We start from the raw sequence: 16,078 nt of genomic DNA, 5'->3' as shown, positions 1-16,078 counted from the left end.
GGGTCAACCAATTGTCCACCTCTGATCTACTGTTCCCACACACACACCCTGCACCTAGCAATTAAGGAGAGTTTAACAATCCAGAAACACTCCTCACTGTTCTTCACAGACATTGTCTTTGATGTTTCAGGACTAACTTGCATAAAATTTTAAAAATGACACAGAGAGCAGGTTATAAATTTCATCAGTGGACCTCTTTATTATTCATCATATATGAATCATTGAGTCCATATCTGTTATAAAATTCAAGCCATCCAATAACTTTCTTCCCCCTAATTTTCTGCTGTGAACCTCCAGTGTCTTATCTTGTTCTAGCAGCTTAAGGTGCAGATGTCAGCAGAAACCCAGGCTGTTTCTGGATACAGGCGATGTGCGACACTTTCCACTAGCTTCAGGCACCCACTCAGCCCATAACAACCTTCATGCTCCCTGCCTTGGACATATGCAGACCTAAGCATCTGGAGAAGAGAAGAGGAACATGGAAGCAATGTCCAAATTCTAGTCTTCCAACCCAATGTGAGAGAGGTTATTTTGAAAAAAGAGAGAATGTATGCTGCAGGTATTTGGGAAGTAACCTGTCATGGAAGAAAGTAAAGCAAGGGGAGAAATTAGTCATATGACCCAGACATGTAAATATATTGGGGTTTATTTCTTAAGGCAATTTGTTAACCATTTCCCATAATTAAAAATTATCCCAGAATAGAAGAACAAAAATGAAATGAAAAATAGATAAATTTGCAATAAAAACAAAGCCACATGAAACAGTATAAAGGCTTAGATGAACAAATGACTTTGCTGGTATTGAAAATGTATATTAGTGAATGCAAAACATAATTGATTATTGACAAGATATCGAATATAATGCCACCCCTATAACTCTGGGAACAGCTTCCCTGTCCCTGTTTGATCTCAGTGTGTGGATCAACTTGTATTGGAGTTTTAGTTTCTGAATCCCCCCACATTAAGAACTCCTATAATGATATCAACACTTTGAACTGGGCTTTGTAGCTGATAGAATATAAAGTTTTCAGGATTGAAGTTTTATGATCTTACTTAGCAATCTGGCAGCTGCATTATGCACCTTTTGCAGCTCCCAGACTCACCTCCAGATTACAAAATAAACCCCTTCATTATTTTCCTGGATATATCAAAACCTCTCAGGGCAGTGAAAGTTTGGTAGAAATTGCCATTGGAGGTATCAGAAGTAAAGGGATACATCACTTAAAGACAAAGCAAAACACTCCAACAAAGACTTGCACAAGTATTTTACCAAGAAACGTGTCAGCAGTAGATTTGATTTACCACAAATTCCAGCAGCTGAGCATAGTCCTAAGATGATCATATATGGTTTAAATCCTTACTATAGGATAGATGTACAAATAGGTATGGATCTAACTTAATTTACTGTCTATATAAGCAAAGGTCTGTCAATAGGTTCTGCTATTAATTTTTGATGCTGTACAGTGAAATCCCTCACCCCAAAAGGAGGGAGGAATCAGTCCTGAAATAAAATGTTAAAGATGGGAAGCCATCCATTAGGACAAGCCTATACTGCAAGATGTCAGTGAGGAGGCTTCTCAACACAGTTTGGAAAAAGAGATACAGATAGTCCTCAAGTGAGTTTTGCTCAGTTTTATGACTTTTCTTGCCATATTTGTTAAATTAATCACTGCAATTGTTAAATTAGTAACACAATTGTTAAGTGAATCTGGTATCCCTAATGACTTTGCTTGTCAGGAAATCTCAGGAACCCAGGACACTGCAACAGTCATAAATGTGAGTCAGTTTTTAAGCATTTGAATGTAAATCACATGAACATGGGCATGCTGCAGCAAAGTGTGTAAAATGGTCATAAGTCACTTTTTTCAGTGCTGTTGTAACTTCGGTCACTAAGCCAATTGTTGTAAGTCAAGGACCTTACACTCAAAGGCTTACTGTATTGGGAGGTATGAAGAACTTGAGAATAGACAAAGAAAGGCAGAGGGAAGAGGGTTTACCTGGAGACAAGTATGGAAGGTGACATAGGAGCCGAGCAATTGTTTTCAGGTGCAAAATAAAATAAAATAAAATAATAAATAATAAAATAAAAAAAATAAAATAAAAAAAATAAAATAAAATAAATAATAAAATAAAATAAAATAAATAATAAAATAAAATAAAATAAAATAAAATAAAATAAAATAAAATAAAATAAAATAAAAAATAAAAAATAGGGTGTCTGGAGGAGCAGCCATCCCAGGAGGAGATAATGTTATAGGCAAGAAGACTTATTGGATGAACGAGTACAACTGACAAGGGGAGAATAGCAATAGCACTGAGACTTATATACCGCTTCACAATGCTTTACAGCTCTCTATAAGCGGTTTACAGAATCAGCATATTGCCCCAAATAACCTAGGTCCTCATTTTATCGACCTCAGAAGGAAGGAAGGTGCTCGTCAACCTTGAGCTGCTCAGAACTGAATTGCCAAACTGCTGGCAGCCGGCAGTCAGCAAAGGTAGCCTGCAGTACTGCATTCTAACCACTGTGCCACCCAGTTTCACTGGAGTAAAGCTGTTTAAGAAAATGAGCTGCATTTCATTGGATATTGGAATCTTTTTTATCTCTGATTTTTCCAGAACCCAAGGGATAACTAATGAATATCCACGTAGAGCAGTTGATGCCACGTTCCATGAGATAAGCAATCATATAATATATAGTATATAGTTTATATACAGTATATAATATATAATACATAACATACACTTCTTGTTCCATTCATTACAACAGTAAATGTTATTACTATGTTTATCCTATTTTCTTACAAAATGCTCAATGGAATGTATTTTTTTCTTCTTCTTGATTTTGCCATTATATCAACTCTATGCACACCAGTGTTTAATGGATTCTCCTAGCCATACTTTCTCAATATCAATTCATGAAACAATTACTACAGCATTCTATCTTCTGGGCTCCTAGTCTTTTACTGCTGCACATCTGATGAAATTTCCTTAAATAATTACACTCTGTTCCAGATATCTCTCCAAACAGACAGATTATTGTAGGATATGTGGAAATGAAATGAAGAAGAAAAATAGTCTTTACATAAGGCTATGTAAAGCTTTGAGGGGATGATTTTATTCCAAAGTGATTTGATTCAATTGCCCCATCAAAGCAGATATCCGTGATAATGTTGTCATCCTTGGTTCAACTGATAAATAGTCGATGGCATATATTTCCTGCCTCTTTTCGGAGATACAAGCATCTTTCCTGATTATATGAATTCATCTACTTGAACAGAAGAGAGGAATCATTTCAAACCATGGTGCAATGATTGTACCAGGAGAAAAATCTATTAGTTCCAGTAGTTCTGGGACTACTTCATAATGGAGTATGACCATTATCCCATAGCCTGGAAATAAGATAGAGCCCACATGATGAGAGCAGGAGATAAAATGGGACTTTCAGGCTCTCTAATGTCCATATAAATGCCAAAGGAAGTCAAGCTGTAAGCAAATGATCAAGCAATGAGTTAACGTGTAAAAATAAGAAATATATTTGGATACCAGATCTACTTTGTCTCACATGGGGAAAGGGACGGAAAGAACCAGTGTGAGAGACAAGTGAAAGGGCAGCCCCATTGCTAGTGAGCAGAAAAAGGGGAAATCAGAGAGCACTTATGGAGGCCATTTTGCCCATCATCTGCCAAAGAGTCCACTAAAATCAAACCTTCAGTTTTTTTCAGGAGTTTTTAGTCTAATAATTTTTGAATGAGACAGAGATAGAGACGAAACAGGGATATGAAACTAAACATAAATGGGTTACTGGAGAATTAGAAATTTGTTATCATATTGAAATCATTCTTAGAAGCCAGAGTATCGGGGTGACTGGGGGGAGCGGGGAAGGAGTCAACAAAATCAAAATGACAGCCTCAACCACCAATCAAAGCCTTGTCCCTTTTTAAAAGAAAGATGCAATTCAAAAATAAAGAGCTTTTTTCCCCTCCTCACTTGCTCCTGAAACTTTCAGTACTGATTATTCCAAATAAGTCTGTCTTATTTTTACTTCCTTCTTTTTCTCACCAATTTTTAAAATTCCCCTACTGTTAGTGTTACATTTTTATTTCAACACCAAGTATTAACATACTTTTTAATAGCATAATAACAAATATAGAAGCTATGCTATATAGTGTAGAAGTATGTTAATTAATGTAATATTAAGACAGGATACAACATTTTATACATCAGAATTCTCTGTTTCTCTCCAGAGGGACTGTAGAAAGACATAATCAGGTTTATTTTCCCTCTTTTCATAGTTACTAAACTATCTTTTTCCTTTCATCCTTCCTGCTGTTTTCTTCAATTTTTCCAGCAACTCTCAAGGCAGTTTATAATCAAAATTTAAAAAGCTATCAAGCACAATAGAAAATGAAACAACCATGATAAATAAAATATGATAAAACAACAAGCAGGCAGAAACTAAAGAACTGACTACTATAAACAGAAATTCTATTAGTTTTCCAATATTACAATAGTATCTTTAAAAAGCAATGTGGTGTCTGGGTTACAATAGTTCCCTTTCAGACAAATACATATTATTACAAATCTCCAAATTGTTGTAACCAATACTTCCTCTCTCTTTTTTCCTTTAATACATACTATCTCTTATCTAAATTAACATACTTCTCATTGCTATCCATCAGTCATTTAATAGTTTTCTTATATTTATCAGTAGTTTAGCATATTTTATATTTTAACATTCCATCTTTAAAACATCAAACACCTTATATATTTTTCTAGCTTTAATTTTACATTGATATTAAAATTAAACATTTAAAATTTCTCATTTTCATATTGCTAAATAACCTCCTTTCCCTTTACACAATTTTCTCCAATGCCTAGTAATGTAATACACTTCTTATTTATCTCATTTCCATATCAATATTAGTAGTACAATATTACAATAGTAGTCATTAGAATTACCAATTGCAAGGAGGAGAAAGAGGAGGAGGACAATATAATATTCTTGTTTCTCATTTATAGTTTCCACATATTAAAAATTAACCAAAATTTCTTCCATTTCAACATTTAATACATCCTTTCATGTCACTACATCCAAGTATATTAGTTACATTCTATCATTTTTAACATATATATACATCTTAATCGATATCATTTAAGGAACTCAATATTTCAATGTTAGTATTCATACATCTGTGTTTTATTTTTATATTTTTTAATTAGTCAGTAGTTTTATCTACTCATCAAAACAATCTCTCGTAATGCAAGTACAATCCTGTCTATTTTGGTATTATCTATTTCAGGCCTCTTAAGAATGTCCATATTTCTTCAATCTTATTCTTGCTTTCTTCCTTTGCCATGTCATTTTTTGCTTCTTTGCCTCAGGATCATCAAAACATTCTTGTGTTGTTATATCATATTGAAGTGGCCCTCCAGTCTCCACTTTTGAAGGATTGAGGAGTCTGTTAACAGGACCAAATCTTCTCATTATTTTCACCTCTTGATATAATTGTCCTGGTCTTAATAGATTTTTTTTTCCACCTGTTTTCCATTATAATCTTCAAAAGTCTGTATTTGTTGAATATTTAATTCTTCTGCCAATGTATTTGATTGTTCAATTTCTTCTGTTAAGTTCTGTCCCAATAAAATATTAGTTGTAGTCACAGTTTGAGTTTATTTCTTCGAGATGCTTTCTAGTTGTTTTCCAAAAGCTCTTATTTTATCACCAGCTGAAGAAAGGAACTGTTAAGTTTGGTAAGATATTTCCCCCATAGCAAAATTTGTTTTTGAAACTCTTCCATAGTGAAGTTTCACATCTGGTGTTCAAGGTTAATCTTATCTTGTTTTTCTTAAATATTTTCTTGATTTTTTTAAAGAGAAAGTCAGATTGCAATTTCAAGTTTAGCCACTAGGTGTCCCCCAAGTACTTTGAAAATTCTTTTCTTTTAGTCCATTTCTTTTTTCAACTTTTTTTTTAAACACCCCTGGGCTTGCTGGCCGCTTATTTGAAGGGAGGGTTGAATTCCCCCCTCCCTCTCCACAGGGGGGAAGGGACCTAGCAGCTTATTTAGGTGAAAAGAAGAAGATTAAGAGAGGAATCTTACACCAGTCTCTTCCACACTGCTTTAATGTTGCCTGATGGTAAGTTTGACTTCAGCTGTCTGCAGCCTAGTAACTGGCCATATTACTATGGCCAGTCTTTCGTCCACCGATACGAAGGGAATACAGGCACTAACGGGGGGGTTGTGGCTCCCCCGCATTTCTGCAAAAGCCCCTTCTATCTGGTTGCCCCTCCAAGGCAGCTCTTCGGCCCTTTTAGGACCTCCCAGTGATGCGAAACTGGACATGAAAGACGAAAGCCATCCCCAGACATCTATGTCGGCTGACTTGGCAAACCGGAAGCCATAAACAGAAATTCTAATGCCTGATGATTTACCAAATGGCAGCATCAGGTCAGGGGCTGATCTCTAAATGACAGATAGGATCAGAGCTGATCAATGTTTGGATGGGCAACAGCAGAACTGTAGGTTAGATTGAGAATGTCAAATCCTATACCTATAGACCCCATATTCCTTTTCTATTTCTTTCCTGACCCAATTCTCACTCTCTTCTCTTCCTGGGTTCTGCCATTCTCCTGAAGGGGAGGGGGGAGTGCTTGCGGGTTATTGCCTTGACTTCCTCTATCACTACAATGTAACACTTTGCTTTCCGGCATTATTTCTCTCTGAACTTTCTTCTCCCTTGATGTCAGCTAGTAGAGGGGGGAGGAAGAAAGGAATGTAATCTCCGGCAACTGGTTATCTGTGCGCTCCCAAGAGATGGTGTGAAGAGCTGCATAAACATCACTGCTACAACTAGAGCTGGCCTGATGTTATCTCCCATTTCCCATGACGGACCTAACACCTGGTGATTGGCCGATTTGAACCGACCAGATGAACTATGGGGAGGGGTTTTGCTTGGGACACTTTAACCTATCAATCTGCATGGGAAATCTTCAGATCCTGTCTAGTATGCCTGCTATCAGCTTCTCCTAATAAAAGTTCCTTTTGGAAGAATTTGCTTCCATGAGTTCTGCTTTCTTGGATGAGGTTTTGAAGTGGGCCCCGACATTAGATAGGATCTGCAGTAATAGCCTGGAAGGAAGACCCTTACTGGGGGACTTTGCAAGATTATCATGTTGGATACCGGAGCATGGAAGGAAGAAGCCACCGTAAAGGGGAAACCTTCCCTTCAGTTGGAAACCTGCCAACTGTCCAGCTCTGAATCTTCTTAAACCTCAGAGAAGGAGGTGGTGGAGATGCATGGCTACAAAACTCGGTGGTCATGGGTGTTGGGAAGAAGGATGACTGGGAAAAGAAGTCGAGAAAGGTGACTCTGAGATGAGGTAGCCATCAGCCGGGTTGGAAGCAGGAGATGGAAACATCCCTCCATCTCAGCAAGGATGAAGATTGCTCTGGGCATTCAAACTGGATGCTGGAGAAGGCAATTGACCTGATGAAGTCAGCTTTCAACTCCCTCAAAGCAGAGAAAGCCAAACCATGTACCCAAACCATTACCTTGGGTTGCAGCAAGAAGGACACTGAAGGGGAATCCAAGGCCAAGGTCCCAGGGACGTCAGGTGGAACTACCAAGACCACTGCAGTTCCTGCCACACCACAGCTGCCGACTGGGATGGGAGACACCACAGAAGAAGAAAAAGGCACTGATCCATCCAGAAATTCCCGTAAAGTTTTGAGGGGAGCTATGGTGCCTGGGATTTTTCCTGACCCAGGTGTCAAACTACATGGAAGAATTGGCCAAGACATCTCCACCAACCGCGCCCAGATCCACATCGTGCAAACAGCCTTAGATGAGGTCGCAGCTGACTGGGTTGTGGACCTGTATGATTCTGATGCTCCGGAGCTAGAACTTCAATCAGTTCTCCCTCAGGCAGCGATTTGAGGACCCGCAGGCAGATCGGAAAGACCACAGAAGAAGTAGAGATCAACCTGGCCAAGAGACATAGCAGAGGGAAACCATGGAGCTGATCATCATCTGAACCATCTCATGACACAGCAAAACCACAACCCATTGCCAAAAAATCCACCAGGTATTTCAGGTGTGGGAAAGAGGGACATCGTGCTGCTGAATGCCGCTTGCGGAACCCTCAGGAGAAGCCAGACCAGACCCCAGCTGGAAAATCCAGGAAGTTGCCAACCAAGCTGCAAAGGATGCCATGAAAGGCACAGAGACCATAGAGTTCCTCCCTACCACCCAATGGGGAAAGGGAATTCCGGCCTACACTGTGGGAGCATCCAACTCATCAGATGACAACTCCGAGGATGAACCCCTGGTAAGTGGACCCATCACACCCCTCATCCGGAGACAGTGACTATACTAGTCCCCTCCATGCCAGAAGCTGTAAAAGTTAGAGCGCTAATAGACTCTGGTTGCACATGTTGCCTTATTAGTGCAATGCTAGTGGGGATTCTGGGCATTCCGGTGAGGAGGCTGAAGAAACTGGGTCCATAGCAGGGGGGATGCTGGCCACACTAGCCCTGCTGCCAATCCACCTCACCCTAGGGGACCATGAGGAAACTATAACATTCGTGGTAACCCCAGGCATGGAGTGCCCTATTATCCTTGGGATGGCATGGCTTGCAAAATGAAACCCGGGAGTGGATTGGAGAACAGCTGAGCTCAGATTCCCAAAGGGAGACCGGTCAAAGACACCACCCCAGGCCCCCCCACAAAACTCTGCCACTGAGAAGGCAGCAGTGGGAGAGGAAAAGGAGTTGTCTGAGATATCCGAAGAATACAGGGACCTTGCTGAGGTGTTCAGCGAGAAGTCAGATGAACTGCCACCCCACCAACCCACAGACTGTGCAATAGAAATTAAGCTAGGGGCGAAGATCCCCAAACCCAGACTGTACTCTATGAGCCCCAAGGAATTGTGAGAGATGCAGAAGTTCATAGATAAAAATTTAGAAAGGGGATTCATTGAACCAGCATCACCCAAAGTAGCGGCCCTGGTCCTGTTCTGAGAGAAAAAGGACAAAACTTTGTGCCTTTGTGTGGATTACAAGCTCTGAACGCAATAAGCGAGAGCAATCTATATCCCCTCCCCCTCATGAAGGACATGCTATCCCACCTATTGAAGGGAAAGATTTTCATTAAACTAGACCTAAGGGAAGCTTATTATCATATTAGAATCAAAGAGGGGGATGAGTGGAAAACAGTTTTCAATTGCCCTATGGGGTGCTACCAATTTAAAGTTCTACCTTTCAGGTTGCAAGGGGCCCTTGCAATTTTCATACTGTTGATAAATAAGGTACTAAGGGAACACCTGTACAAGGGTGTCCTGGTCTCCCTGGCTGATAACCTCATATTCACAGAAACTATGGAGGAACATGCGAAATTAGTTAGAGCCGTCCTGAAAAAACTACAAGCCACTCACCTTTACGACAAATTATCAAAGTGCAAATTCCACAAAGAGAGAATAGATTACCTGGGATACCACATATCCCCCAATGGAATAGAGATGGACCCCGAAAAAGTCCGGGCAGTACTGGAGTGGGCACCACCCTGCATGAAAAAGCAGTTACAAAGCTTCTTAGGGTTCCCAAACTTCTACCGCCATTTCATTCCCTCTTTTGCCCAAATAGCCTTGCCCATCATGAACCTACTAAAAACAAAAGGGGGGGGGACACCAAAGCCCAGCCAACCACTAAAATGGACAGTGGAATGCCAAGCCACTTTTGAAAGGCTAAAGAGACTTTTTTCGGCTGAGCCTGTCTTAAGACACCCCAATCCGGATAAGCCATTTGTGATACAAGCAGACACCAGTGATGTAGCTGTAGGGGCTGTATTACTACAGGAGAACAAACAGGGGGTATTGCAACCCTGCGCATTTGCTTCCAGAAAACTTTCCAAAACGGAACAATGATGGGCGGTGTGGGAAAAGGAGACTTACGCAATGAGGTGGGCACTTCTCACTTGGCGGCATTTCTTAGAAGGAAATAAAATCCCATTCCAGGTGTGGACAGAACATAAGAACCTGGAAGCATTCAAAATGCCCAGGAAACTCATCCCTAAACAAGCCCGGTGGTCACAGCATTTCCACCGGTTTAATTTCACCATTAAATTCTTTCCTAGCAGATGCCCTGTCCCGCATGCCTCAATACAACAGCACCTGACCTACCATCTCAAAACCACTCATGCCTGAGATGCAATTGGTGGCTCGAGTAACTACCTGAGGCCAAGCAAAATTAAAGCAACCATTATCCAGCCAAGTAGGGATTGAATTTAGAAAAGCCTTAGAGACCAATGACTGGTTCCAGAGCCACAAAAACCTATGCACAATTATGGATGGACTGCCTTGGGTGGGGGAAAAATTGTACATCCCAAAAAGCCACTGTGCCATGATACAAAATCAGTGGGTCATTTTGGATTCATGAAGACACTACATTTTGTCAAAAGGCAGTTTTGGTGGCCATCTATTAAAAAGGACATTGAAAGTTATGTGGCCAGTTGCCCCACGTGTGCAGCTGCAAAAAGACTACAGGGAAAGTCACCCGGACTGCTGCAACAGTAGTGACCCCCTCAGCACCTTGGAAGGAGATTTCTATGGATTTCATAGTAGAACTGCCTGAAAGCAATGGAAACACAGTCATTTGGGTAGTAACGGACTTATTTTCAAAACAAGTACATTTCATACCTTGTCAGAAAATCCCCACAGCTAAAACCTTAGTGAAGCTGTTTGTGCAACACGTCTATAGACTGCATGGGGCACCCCAACACATCATATCAAACAGGGGGGTGCAATTTACATCAGATTTCTGGAAAGAGTTTCTGTCCCTTTTGGGGACCACCCAGGGGCTGTCATCTAGCCATCAACCTCAGATGAATGGAGCGATGGAACATTTGAACTTAGTACTTGAACAATATTTAAGATGCTTTATTAATTACCAACAAACAAACTGGACAGACTTGCTTCTGTTTGCAGAAGTCGCTTACAACAATGCAGTTCACTCCAGCACTGACTACACCCCATTTCAAGTGGCCACCGGCCAAAGTTTCAATCCCATGCCAAAACTGTCTCCCGCCGAACCAGCCATTCCCTCCTTAAAGGAATGGATCACCCAGCTGAGGAACAGCTGGCCAGTTGTTAGAAAATCATTAGATGAAGGCAGACAAGCATACAAAGCACAAGCCAATAAGAAAAGAGTCAAGCCAAAACCTTTCGCTGTAGGGGAAATGGTCTACCTATCTACCAAATACTTAAAATCCCTGAAACCATCAAAACAATTAGGCCCAAAATACATAGGACCATTCCCTTTCAGATGAAAAAGAAAACAGAGGGCACTTGTACCTTTAATAGATGTACAAAGTTTATGTTTTTAGCAGTTATAACTAATTGCATAATATATAGTAGATAAAATGTTCTCTTCTGCACAACTATTATAGATACAGGAGACACTTGCCCTTGTTTGCATCCTATCCTGACTCATCTTATTTTTACAAAGCTGGCTTTACATGACACAGATATGTCTCTTTCAATGGCTGCATGTCTTTTGGTGACTGAGGACATATCCATGCAACAATAGTGTAAGTCAATATTGCTCAACCTTGGCAATGCTAAGATGGGTGGCAATGCTAATTCTGGCTGGAGAATTCTGGGACTTGAAGTCCACCCATCTTAGCGTTGCCAGGGTTGAAAAGCATTGCTCTAAATCCTTAGACTTCTCTGTAGCCTTTTATTCAAGTACTAAAAGATCTGTTCCTACTGCACACAGGGCAGATCGGCTAAGTGCTGCTACCTGCTGAAGCTTATGATCTACAAGATAGACCAATCCCATTCTAGTCTAATGTTACATGAACCCAACTTGAGGGATTGGTTCGTGATTCAATAAAGTGTGAAGATTTCTTTTCTACTTAACATTCTATAAAAGTGTCTTATGAACCTGATACTGCAATTTTAATTGTCAAATGGTATTTAATTATCTGTGTATGGGATTCTGAAAGAAATCCAGCTGGGTGTTGGTTTTAAAATACAAATATGTGAAAAAAATGTTTTGCTTTAAATGTTCTGCTTTAAATAGACCCTCCTTGTTCCAAGGCCATATGCCACTGAAAAGACTCTCTGTGAGGGAGATGGATGGATGGATGGATGGATGGATGGATGGATGGATGGATGAATGGATGGATGGATGGATGAATAAATACATACATACATACATACATACATACATACATACATACATACATACATACCTCACTCCCCTGGCATGACTGCGAAGACTGATGACACAGTTTTCCATTTTTCTGAATTATAAAATGGGAGGGGAAAAAGGGCTATAAAACAGTCTGGCCACACTTTTAAAAAGCAAATAAATTCCACAAATCCACATCCTACCTTCTAGCTTTCTGTCCCAAATGTAAAAAAACCCTCTTAGTCACAAATAGTTGGTTATCTATGGCCCAGATAGGTCTGCTTCTTATCAGTTACTGCATGGCTCTTCTTATATACTGAATGTTTATACGCATAAGGACATTTTGAAAAGTTAGAAATTGGAAAAGTCTTGTTGTGGAGCAATAAATAGCTTTGGGAAATAAAATACTTTTTCTAGTTCCTTAATTTCACTTCAGTACAAACCACCCACCCAATCTCTGGGGTACAGAACATCTCCTGGCAACTCATGACCAGCAGCTCTGTGAAAATGTATCACAATGGACAAATTCATAATTCACTTTCTCTCCCGTTCTTCCAAAATTGTTCTGACACAGGAGTGCTTCCAATCAGGGAAGAAGAACAGTGGGAGATGCAGAGATTAGATTAGATTAGATTTATTGAATTTATATGCCACCCTTCTCCCTAAGGACTCAGGGCGGCTCACAACAAAAAATTTAAGAAACATGGAATACAAAATTTAAAAAAGAATTAAACAGTAAATGTAATAGATACATGACAATTTAACTCAATAAAAGCCAAATTTAAAAAACATAGTCAGTCCAGACCCGCTTGTTGGAATAACCAAATCTTCAGGTCACGGTGGAAAGACCAAAGGTCAGGGGCCGTCCGCAGCTCCGGAGGCAGTTCATTCCAGAGGGTCGGTGCACCCACAGAGAAGGCTCTCCCTCTGGGGGTCACCAGATGGCATTGCCTGGCCGACGGCACCCTGAGGAGGCCGACTCTGTGGGAGCAAACTGGGCGATGGGAGGTTGATAATGGCAGCAGGTGGTCTCGCAAGTACCCCAGGCCTAAGCCATGTAGGGCTTTAAAGGTAATTGCCAGCACCTTGAATCGCACCCGGAGGGTAACCAGAAGCCAATGCAGCTCGTGGAGGTGTAACATGCGAGTATTGAGATACTCCCATAAGCACCCGCGTGGCCGCATTTTGCACCAGCTGAAGCCTCCGGGTGCACTTCAAGGGCAGCCCCATGTAAAGAGCATTGCAGTAATCCAAGCGAGAAGTGACGAGGGCATGGGTAACCGTGCATAGGGCATCTCAGTCCAGAAAGGGGCACAACTGGCGCACTAGGCGAACCTGTGCAAAGGCCCCCCTGGTCACAGCCGTTAGATGATCTTCCAAATTAAGCCTTGAATCCAGGAGGACACCCAGGTTGCAGGCCCTTTCTGAGGGGGGCGGTGCCTCCCCCCCATCAAAAGAGATGGAACTTGTTGAACCATACGAGATGCCGGTATCCACAGCCACTCGGTCTTGGAGGGGTTAAGCCTGAGCCTGTTCCTTCCCATCCAGACCCGCACTGCCTCCAGGCACCAGCACATCATGTCAAGGGCATCACTGGGTTGGCTAGGGGTGGAGATGAACAGCTGGGTATCATCCGCATATTGGTGATACCTCACCCCAAAGCCACGGATGATCTCACCCAGCGGCTTCATATAGATGTTAAACAGGAGGGGGGAGAGAACCAACCCCTGAGGCACCCCACAAGAGAGGGGCCTTGGGGTAGATCTCTGTCCCCCTGCCAATACAAGAGGTAGGAGGTAGGAGGTAGGAGGAGAACCACTGTAAAACAGTGCCTCCCACTCCCAACCCCTCGAGCTGTCGCAGCAAGATACCATGGTTGATGGTATCAAAAGTTGCTGAGAGGTCAAGTAAGACCAGGACAGAGGAGCAGCCCCTGTCCCGGGCCCACCAGAGATCATCAACCAGTGTGACCAATGCCGTTTCCGTGCTGTAGCCGGGCCTGAAACCAGACTGGTACAGGTCTAGATAGTCCACTTCATCCAGGAATTGCAGGAACTGATGCGCCACAACACTCTCAACAACCTTGAAAGCCTTGGTGGAGCAGTGGGCTAATGCCTCCTTAAGTAACACCAGCTGCCTGCAATTAGTGCAGGTTCGAGTCCCACCAGGCTCAAGGTTGACTCAGCCTTCCATCCTTCCGAGGTAGGTAAAATGAGGACCCAGATTGTTGGGGGCAATAAGCTGACTTTGTACAAACGCTGCTTGGGGGGGGGGGCGAAAGCCCTAATAAGCAGGCATATACATAGAATGAAAGCTATTGCTAAGCACATTGATTTGTGCTTCTTAGATTGTAAGCTGCCCTGAGTCTTCAGAGAAGGGCGGGATATAAATGGGATTTAAAAATAAAAAAACTTCGCTACAAAGCGGAGGTTGGAAACAGGACGATAGTTATTCAACGAGGCCAGGTCCAGAGCAGGCTTCTTGAGGAGGGGCCTCACCACTGCCTCTTTTAAGGCAGAAGGGAAGACACCCTCTATCAATGAAGCATTGACAACTGCCTGAAGCCAGCTCCCTGTCACCTCCCTGGCAGCTGAAACCAGCCAGGAGTGACATGGGTCCAGTAAACAGGTTGTAGCGCTCAGTTTATGCATAATCCTGTCCACATCATCCAGAGTCACAGGGTCAAACTCACCCCAAATGATATGATCAAGACCTGCCCTCTCCACTCCGCCAGATTCCACCCAGTCAGAGTCCAAGCCAGTCCGGATCTGAGCGATTTTGTCCTGCAAATACTGTACAAATTCCTCAGCCCTACCCTGCAAGGGGTCATACCTCGGTCCCTGGTTAAGCAGTGAGCGGGTCACTCTAAACGGGGCGGCTGGGCGGTTATCTGCAGATGCAATGAGAGTGGAAAAGTAAACATGCTTTGCTGCTTCCATCACCACTAGGTAAGACTTAAGATAGGTTCTTAGCAGTGTTCGATCAGATTCGGATCTGCTGGACCTCCAACAGCTCTCTAGGCATCTTTTCCGGCGCTTCATCTCCTGGAGTCCCTTGGTAAACCAGGCGGCTACCTGGGATCTGCACCGGGTCAGAGGCCGCAAAGGCACAACTCGATCCAAGGCCCCAGCAGCAGCCCTCTCCCAGGCTGCCACTAGGGCCTCGGCAGAGTCGTGGGCCAGGGAAGCAGGAAAAATCCCAAGCTCCGTCTGGAACTTCTCAGGGTCCATCAGGCACCTGGGGTGGAACCACCTGGTTGGTTCCACCTCCCAGGGGCAGGGGGCGGCGTACTGAAAGTCTAGCCAGAGAAGAAAATGATCGGACCATGGCAGGGGTTGGATGGTTAAATCCCCCCTACCCAGATCATTAATCCATTGCCCATAGATAAAAACCAGGTCGAGTGTGTGCCCTCCATTATGGGTCGGGTCTTGAATTATTTGAGTCAGGTCCATGGCCGTCATGGAAGCCATGAACTCCCGGGCCAACTCAGACACCTCACCTGCGGAGGGCAGATTGAAATCCCCCAGAACTATAAGCCTGGGGAACTCAATTGCCAACCCGGGCAAGATGTCGAGGAGCTTGGGCAGGGCCGATGACACACAGCTGGGAGACAGGTATGTAATCAGTAGGCCCAACTGAACTCCAGGACCCCACTTCAAAAGGAGAGACTCACACCCACCTATCTGAGGGACAGTGGCCACTCGCGGACAAAGACTCTCCCTAATAATAACCGCCGCCACCTCACCCCTGCCCTGGGCCCGCGGCTGGTGAAGCACCTGGAAACCTGGTGGGCATAATTCCGAGAGAGGGACACCTTCTTCTTGGCCCAACCAGGTCTCCGTGATGCAGAGGGTCATTGCACCAGTTTGCACAGGGAAAGTGGCAAT

The 16,078-nt window shown here is 42.7% G+C and overlaps 1 long non-coding RNA gene across 1 annotated transcript; it reads right to left on the bottom strand.

The window, feature by feature from the left end:
• Positions 1 to 529: 529 nt before the first annotated feature.
• Positions 530 to 15,074, bottom strand: LOC308677308. The gene is made up of 3 exons (XR_014028451.1): positions 15,024 to 15,074; positions 12,253 to 12,303; positions 530 to 575 (listed from the first exon to the last, which is right to left on the bottom strand). It is a non-coding gene; the product is annotated as an uncharacterized lncRNA (long non-coding RNA).
• Between the last annotated feature and the right edge of the window lie 1,004 nt (positions 15,075 to 16,078).

This window comes from Vipera berus (genome assembly GCF_964194415.1).
Source record: "Vipera berus genome assembly, chromosome: Z".
Classification (NCBI taxonomy): Eukaryota; Metazoa; Chordata; class Lepidosauria; order Squamata; family Viperidae; genus Vipera; species Vipera berus.
Note: the sequence above shows the minus strand (reverse complement) of the source record. Positions and strands in the feature narration are given on the sequence as shown.